The sequence below is a fragment of the Meriones unguiculatus genome, chromosome 6 (assembly GCF_030254825.1).
Source record: "Meriones unguiculatus strain TT.TT164.6M chromosome 6, Bangor_MerUng_6.1, whole genome shotgun sequence".
Taxonomy (NCBI): domain Eukaryota; kingdom Metazoa; phylum Chordata; class Mammalia; order Rodentia; family Muridae; genus Meriones; species Meriones unguiculatus.
The window spans coordinates 16,515,069-16,523,391 of record NC_083354.1 but is presented as its reverse complement, the minus strand read 5'-3'; the positions used below and the strand labels follow the sequence as shown (position 1 = coordinate 16,523,391).

Here is an 8,323-nt window from a genome sequence, read left to right as displayed (position 1 = left end):
TAAAAAAAAAAATCTGATATCGTGAAAACACACAAATGTCCATCTACATTTCGGGCATAGCACGGAGACAGTTTCCTCGTGGATCTGATTCACAAAGTGTTCTTAGACATCCATCGGCCATTTTGTTTCCCTTTCCAATTACAGGCCACTCCTGCAAGGGCAGCAAAGAAAAGGATACTCAAACAAAAGCATGCATCCAAAAATTCAATATGGACCCTCCCCCCCCCCCCCCCCCCCGTACACTCGTGCCCTTGAACCCTCGCGCACGGGAGGTGCGAACCCGTGGCTGAGCACCCGCAAGCCTCAGGCCCGAACTCGAGCACCGAGGCCTAGCTGGCCGAGACCCCCCGCCGGCCTCGCGACGGCGGCGCACATGCCCGCGCTCGCCTCCCGCGTTGGCGGGAAGGCCTGGGAGCGCGGACGCGCGAGGCCGACCCGCAGCCTACCCATGAGGCAACGCGCCGGGGCTCGCGACGCCCCCCCTCCCCCACCGCGGCGGCCCGGCAGCCCGCTCCGCGATGGGCGCCGCGGCGGTTGCGGCGTCCGGCCCGCGCTCCTCCCTCGCCTCCTCCTCCTCCTCTTTCTCCTCCTCCTCAGGGCTCCAGTCAGGCCGAGCCGCTCCGCTCACGGTAAGCGCCCCCCGCCCCGCGCGGCCGCCCGCCCGCCCGCGAAGGCCCTCCCGCGCGGCCGCGCCGCCGCACTCCGGGGGCGCAGGCTGGGGGGTCTTGGGCCGCGGCGCGGCGGCCGGGAGCGCCCCGGCCGGGCAGGGGCCGTCTGCGCGTGGGGCCGGCCCGCCATCTTGCCGGGCCCGGCGCGGGAGGGCATCCCGGCGCGGCGAGGCCAGGCGAGGCCAGGCGGCCCGGCCTGCACGGAGGCCCCGTCGTCCGCGCCGCTCGGCCTTGGCCTCGGCCGGCCGCCTCGCCGCTGCGCGGGTCCGCGCGGCCTTCCCTCCCCGGCCGGGCCTTGTTCCCAGGAGGCGACTCCCGCTCGGCCCTTTGTACCCCGTCCGCGGGTGTGTGTAGCGGGGACCCGAGCTCCTCACGCCACCGCCCGCTCGACCCTTCTCCACCCGAGAGCTGAACCCCAATGGCGTTGGCAGGAGCAGCCGCCGAGGCCCTGCCTTTAGGCTAGACGAGCTCCTTTTTTGTCCCCGCTCTGCCATACAAGTCCCGTTATTGTCTCCGCGAGAAGGGCTTGGAGGAGAAGCGAGTCGGGACAGATTTTTTTTTTTCCCAGCCCAGCTTTGTGGGTTTCACTTAATAAAACCACAAACGAGTGATCGCACTGCTCAAGAGATGTTGTCCACGACTCACCTGCAGTTGTAACGCATTAAGAAAGAAATATGCTAGAGAGAGGAAACAAAAAAAGAAAAAGGACGTTAACCTGCCGCGAGCATGGAGAGACCTTCGGCTGGGCGAAGATGTGTTTTTCTATGTTAAGTCTGCCATACTGGAACGTTTGGCTTTATTGTTCCCAAGTTTGGACCGGATCACCCAAATACTTGTACGGCTTTTAGTGCCCTTAAGCATAAAGTCACACGAGGGAAGTTGAGTTTGAAAGTACAAAAGCCTTCTCTTGGCATTTGTAAGGTATCTTGCTCTGGGAGATGACTGCACCGACTCTGGCTGTTTGGATGTAAACAATAGGATGGTGGAGGGACTAGTTTGAGGACCCGGTGCCTTTGACGGTCCAGCATCTGCGCTAACACCATTGTTATTGTTTCTTGCCTTTGAATCTCTTACTGTATTCCTTTGGCCCTTTTGTTGGCAGAGCTGTTTGGAAAGTCAGCTTCAGACGACGATGCGAACACTTGGCTACTAAGGCCAATTAACAGAACCTTGGGTTAGTTTTGTGACTCCTCATTCAGTGCTCACCTCACTGTTGAATGCCCCATTTTCATTGCCATGAGATGTGTGAGGGTAGGCAAGGAGGCTAGGCTTCCATGTTAAAGAATTTCTCTTTAATTTGCCATTCTTTAACATTTTAATTTCTGAGATCATTATCTTTGGTTGTGATTAGTGATTTTTTTTTCAAGCATATTGGGAGTTGGCTATAGCTCATTGAGATGCCTACCACCTAGTGTGAATGCTTGTAAGCATTTTGCCACATTTGCTTTGTCTCACTCTGTTGAACATGAGTGCTTGTTGAAGATGTCCTGGATATGTGTACCAGTAAATAAAAGATAAAGGCCATTTTTCTTTATACTGTAACATAATACCATGGGCACACCCAAGAAAAATCAGAATATTTGCTAAAAGCCTGAAAGTTAAGACTAAAAGGCTTGAATACATTCAGGCTTAATATATATAATTTTAACAGTGTTTTAGAAATCATGTGGAATACTTCATATTATAAACTGTGAAGAGACAGTATACTATTATTAATGCTAGATTTGGTCTATAAGTTAAAATGTTGACCATTGAAACTTTTCCTTTTTGCAGTTAGCATGTAATCTGTGGCATGATTTTAGTGTTTAGTATGAATTTACCTTCATCTCTGAAAAACTAGAGGGGAGAAGCCCTCTAGGAGTGAGTTGCATTAGGGAGAAGAGCATTTTTGGGGAGTAAAAGTATACTCAGCTTAGTCAGCTTTGGCCAGGTGTGGTAGGGCATGCTTTTAACCTCAGCACTCTGGGAGGCGAAGTAGACTAGGCAAGCAGGGGGGTGTAGTGAGGCCTTGTCTCACACAACAGCAACAAACAAACAAACTTTGGAATTGTTTCTACCATATAAGAGGTAAGGAGAGAACAGTTGGAAACATGAGAACGTGTTGCCTTTGAAATTTTGGATTCTTGTAGCATTAGTGAGCCCTGATATGGGGTACCATAAATCTCAGAATCTCCCTTCTCACTGGTTTAAGCCTGCCTAGTATGCCACTCCTTCAGCCCAGTGTTTTTCTGCTCAACATTACATTTTCTAGTAGAAAAGAGTAAAAGAATAATTAATACACTGATATAGGCAAGTAGTAATTTAGTAATTTATTTAGTCAATAGACAATTTATAACTACGTAAAACATTTTTTCAATATAAATTAAAGTAATAGGGTTTTTTTACATTAACACAGTTTTAGGTGACAGGACATTTATTGTGATTTACTTCAGAAGTACTTTGGTAAGATGAGAAATTTATAAAATATTAAAATAAATTTTATAATTTTTAATAGCTCCCCCTTTCTGTGAGGAATAAAAATACTTTCTTTTCATCAGTTTTCCCCCCTTCATTTGGAGATTGGGTTTTGCTATGAAGCCCAGGCTAGCCTCAAAGTTATGATCCTCTTGCTTCAGGCTTCTAAATATTGGGATTACATGTGTGTACCAGTATGCTCAGCTTCAAATTGTTTTAAATCATGATTGAAGCAATAGTTTGAATTATGTGGTAATTTATATTAAAAACTGTCTGTTTAGACTTTTGGTTCATTTTTGCAAAGCAGTTTTTTGTTGTTGTTTTGGTTTTTTTTTTGTCTTTGAGAAAAAGTCTTTTTGGTAGCCTAGGCTGGCCTCTAAGTAGAGGAAGATCCTGTTGTGTAGCTATCCTGAGTATTAGGATTACAGGTTTACACCACCACACCTGGCTAGCTTTTCAATTTCCTTTTGAGAGAAACTAAAAACACATTTTGTGTGTGTGTATTAGGCTATCACAGTTCATAACCACAGTTTATAGTATCAAACACTTTAGATTTATTGTTGCTGTTTTATTTGGGACAGGGTTTCTCTGTGTAGTCTTGGTTGTCCTGTACCTACTTTGTAGACCAGGCTGGCCTCAAATTCACAAAGATCTGCTTGCCTCAGCCTCACAGAGTTAAAAATTATTATAGTATTATTTCCTCTGTGTGTGTGTGTGTGTGTGTGTGTGTGTGTGTGTATACACATATATGATACCTCATGAGTTCCCTCCGTTGTCTCCTTCCACTGTGAGTCCTGGGGATTGAACTCAGGTTCTCAGGTTTGGTGACAGGCCCTTTTACCTGCTGGCCTTACTGGCATTTGTTTTGGAGTTTTTTTAATATTCAGAGTATAGTAAAACTAAGGGACATTTCATCTATGCTACCAACACCTCCCACGTCTCAGTAAAATGTTCGAAAAGGTCTTTTTGGTTGTGGGTACCATTTCTCAGAGTTCCTGAGCACTAGCATGGTTGGACTCTGAGCCAGATAACTCCTTACTGCGATGCTGTCTGCTGCCTTCCATGATGTGTTCCAGCCTCCCTGGCCTCTTTGTCCTTCTCAGGGACAACAAAGGCTTACAATAGGTTTTCTCCACCAGTGATATAAGCCAATTCAAGTTGAGTTAAAAAGTAAAACAAAACAAAAAACAACAGTAACAAAAAGGTAGGTTTATTTGGGAACAGCCTCAGGGGATGAGACTATGAGCCATGCAGACAGGGAGGGGGGACCAGAGAAAGAAAGAGTATGTACAACAGGGAGAGAGAAATGCAGAGAGAGAGCACGCACACACGTGATTGAGATCTGGGGTGGCTAGTGGGTCCTTTTATCCACAGCGCACACCCAGTGTGCCTGGTGGCAGCAGGTGATGATGACGTAAACAATTGCAAGGTCCCTGAGAGCAGGCTAGTGGAGTCAGCTGCATATTAACAGGGTCCCCAGTTTGAAGCCCAATGTCCTAACCTTTTGTTGACAATAAATGAATAAGGGTCCTCGTAATCGTGCTGGGACTGAGCATCACTATTGGTGGCTCAAAAAACTGGAATGCTGGCCAAGTTTGGGAAGAGCAGGCAGTGTCACTCACTGTCCAGACTTTGCAGGACCATCTAGGACTAGCTGCCTTGGAACTGTCCTGGATGCAGATTTTGAGGAAACCCCTGGACCTGGCATGAGGTTGGAACGGATGTTTCTTTCTCTACACACACACACACACACACACACACACACACACCAGGGCAGAAGATTGAAGGAGTGTCTCTCTCTCTCTCTCCACACACACACTCGTACACCAGGACAGAAGATAAGGAGTCTTTCTTTCTCCGTCTCCACACTCACACTCACACACACCAGGGCAGAAGATAAAAGATTTTAGGGTGAAAATTTTTTTCCTTAGTGTACAGTCAAAAACTTTTAGGCCCATGGTCTTGGTAGTTGAGAGGGGAGTACCAAAACCAGAGAAATGGGGGGAAGGATCCCACCTTCTGGGAATAGGGAAAAGGTGAAGTTGACAGGAGTATTTATCTGGGGTCCTTTTGACTCATGAGAGGTGGATTCAAATTGATTCCCTGAAGCTAACAAGAATCTTTAAGTTTACAAAAAAAATAAGTTTCAGACATGTTAGCATTACCATCATTTGCAATCAGTAGTGAAACTCACATTGTAGAAAAAGGGCAATAGACTCATGTCTTTTTATCATAGTAGAAGCTTAGGAAATGTTTTTGTTTTGTTTTGTTGTTGTTCTTTGTTTTTTCAAGGCAGGGTTTCTTTGTGTAGACTTGGCTGTCCTGGACTCACTTTGTAGACAAGGCTGGCATCGAGCTCACAGCAATCCGCCTGCCTCTGCCTCCTTAGTGCTGGGATCACAATGTGCCTGGTGGAAAACAGTTTTGGGTTGAAAATATGACTACTCTGTAAGGTGAGCTCAGGGAAGACAAATGTTCCATGGAGCAGAAAGGGAAAAGCTCGCTTTATTTTGATTTTCAGTATGGCTACAAACCATGAAAGAGGGGCTTCTAATTTTTTTCCAGAAGACTGGTTGTATATAAACTTAGCACAATAAAAAACATTTAGATGACAACCAAAGGAAATTTAAAATCTTCAGCTTGTGACTATAATAGTGGAATATATAGTGGAAGGCTTTACCAGAGTTAGACTAATAACTTACCAGAATCCTAATGATTAATGTTAAAGTTCTAAACTTTGAAGTCTTAATACAACAGTAACATAGTGAAGAAAAAGAACCTGAAGCATTTTTCATTTCTTTTATATATCTTAAGTCACTTTCTTATCCCCATTTAAGTTTTCACATCCTTCAACCTTCATAACTTGCATTTACCAACCTTAAAATACCTCCTTAGATCCTAAACCACTTTTTTTAGATTCTCAGAACGTAAGCTTCTGTAGCCCCAGATCTTACAAAAACCCTACATTTTCCTTATCCATTTATTCACCATAAGACAGTTTATTACTGGGAGCATCACTGTGAAGTGAGTTACTTTAAATAAAGGAATAGTAAAAAGCTACATTGAAACTTGTTTTTTGAGTCTCTTAACAAGGTAAACTGTGTCTAGACCCAGTAGCTCTAGGAGTGAGGCCTGTTCCCTGATTGAAGATGACTGAGAAAAGGCCCCTGAAATCTTGGTCACTGCTGTTAAACTGATTAATCTTTTACTAGTCTACTCTAGTCTTCAAATCCATCAGAGACCTGAAAAGGATAAATTTTTACCTGAGTACACAGGAAGGGCAGAGCAAGCAGCTTCCGAATCTATTAAAAATAACACAGACTTATTGGCTACCTGGACAGTCACTCATGGTTCCTCTGTGGTTGGTGGGATATCCATCTTCAGCTGCCAGGCCCAGAAGATCTGACAGACTTTTGTGAAGTGGAAACTTGGACGGGCTGTCCTACTTTGCCTAGACAAAGAGAGTCAGTCAACATCCCAGTGTCCTGCTTGCCCACAGTTTGGACAGTGTGCTGTCAGCAGTTGAGGCAAAAGACAGTTTGTAGGACCATGGCGAGCTCTGCCACATTTAAAGCTTCTGCTGGGTGTTGCCCATCTTCTTTGGAGGAGATTAGGGGTGTGTCAAGAGCTGTCATGTCTATCACAAAAAGCTTTTTTATTAAACTTTATAATTAAAAAGATTATTATTTATATATTATTCTACCTTCTTGTATGGTTGTGAGCCACCATGTGGTTGCTGGGAATTGAACTCAGGGACCTCTGAAAGAACAGCCAGTGTTCTTAACCTCTGAGCCATCATCTCTCCAGCCCTTTATTAAACATCTTAAATGCCATATTCTGTAGATCTCTGAAGTGTTTGAATACCGTCTGTCTATCTAATGTATATTTGAATAGACAAACTTTGTTTCTACTTATCTGCCCTTGAAAATATATACAGGGGGTTAAATAAGGCTTATTCCTGTAATTAGTATTTGACATGGAGAGGAATGTGGCCTAGTAAGGACTCTGGGGATATAAATTTGGGAGCTCAGGAAGAGAGGGGGGGTGGCATGCAGGTTTGGCCAGTGGCATGTTGTAGCAGTTTGGGGAGACCAGAGATAGAAGGTGTGGCAGTTTGGAGCAGACAGGATAGAGATGCTTCAGGGCACAGCAGCTTGTAGGCTGGCTGCATTTGCTGTTGATGGAGATTGGTATATCCCCCACAGACCCATCCACCCTCTAAGCTTCTTTCTCCTACCTAGGGTTGGGAGGTTGGAAGAGAGGTAGAGGCCTACACACCACAAATAGTTTTGAAAATGAGCTCTACCAAAACAAAACAAAACTTTTAATCATAGATAAGGTCCATAGGGAGACTAGCAACTTTACTGATCCTACTAAATTGCACTACTATAGGTCATTGTAGTTTTCTGTATGCTTTAGTTTATCCAAACAACTAAAGCTTAACAAACACAAAGTTGCTAGACAAGTATTGCTGTGAACCTCCTTAGATCTTTGTAGACCAGGCTGGCCTCAAACTCATAGCTATCCGCCTCCCTCTGCCCCCTCAGTGCTGGAATTAAAGGTGTGCGCCAGGCAGATCTTGATTATTAAATGTATCTTATTTATTAAACATTTTTAGCAGCTTGGTGTTGAACAATTAGGAACATAAGTAGTTAGACATACATCTTAAATTAGCTTTTGTTAATTTGAATAGACCTTTATAACCTTAAATTTCATCATTATATACAGTATATTGTAAAGCAGAGTTGAATCACATATACTGTATGTTGTAGCAAATATAACCTTTCATTTCTATCATCACATAAAATCACATAAAAATCCATACCAATCTAAAATATTTGTCTTGTTGTTACTTTTATAGTCTAAAGGGAAATACAATAATAAACAGTTCATTACAGCTAAGAAGTTTTACAGTTGTTGCTTTATGCCATGTAGTCATCCTAAGATGCTGAAGTCACAAGGCTGGTTGCAAGCCCTGTGGCTGACATGGTTGCTGTTTAAAAACATTTCTTTTCTTAGTATGTAATGAGTTGCATCCAAATTACATGCACATATGGAGTTGACTCTGAGTTACACACATACATACACACATAAATATGCCCTAAATAAGAGTTGAAATCACATATACAGATACCCATGTAAAGATTTTTAATCATAAGCTTTTTATTTTAAGTTTAAAGCCAACTCTTCTTGCAGATATA

General features: G+C 44.1%; 1 protein-coding gene across 4 annotated transcripts in view; it reads left to right on the top strand.

Moving 5' to 3' along the window:
- Positions 1-467: 467 nt before the first annotated feature.
- The window catches only part of Znf280d (zinc finger protein 280D), an 85,211-nt gene continuing 77,355 nt past the window's right edge, over positions 468-8,323 (top strand). For 2 of the 4 annotated variants that reach the window (XM_060384795.1, XM_060384794.1), the window contains exon 1: positions 471-629. The gene's annotated coding sequence lies outside the window, so the exon portion shown is untranslated. Of the gene's footprint in view, positions 630-8,323 lie in introns of all 4 variants that reach the window. The other 2 variants (XM_060384797.1, XM_060384796.1) reach the window with 2 other exon arrangements.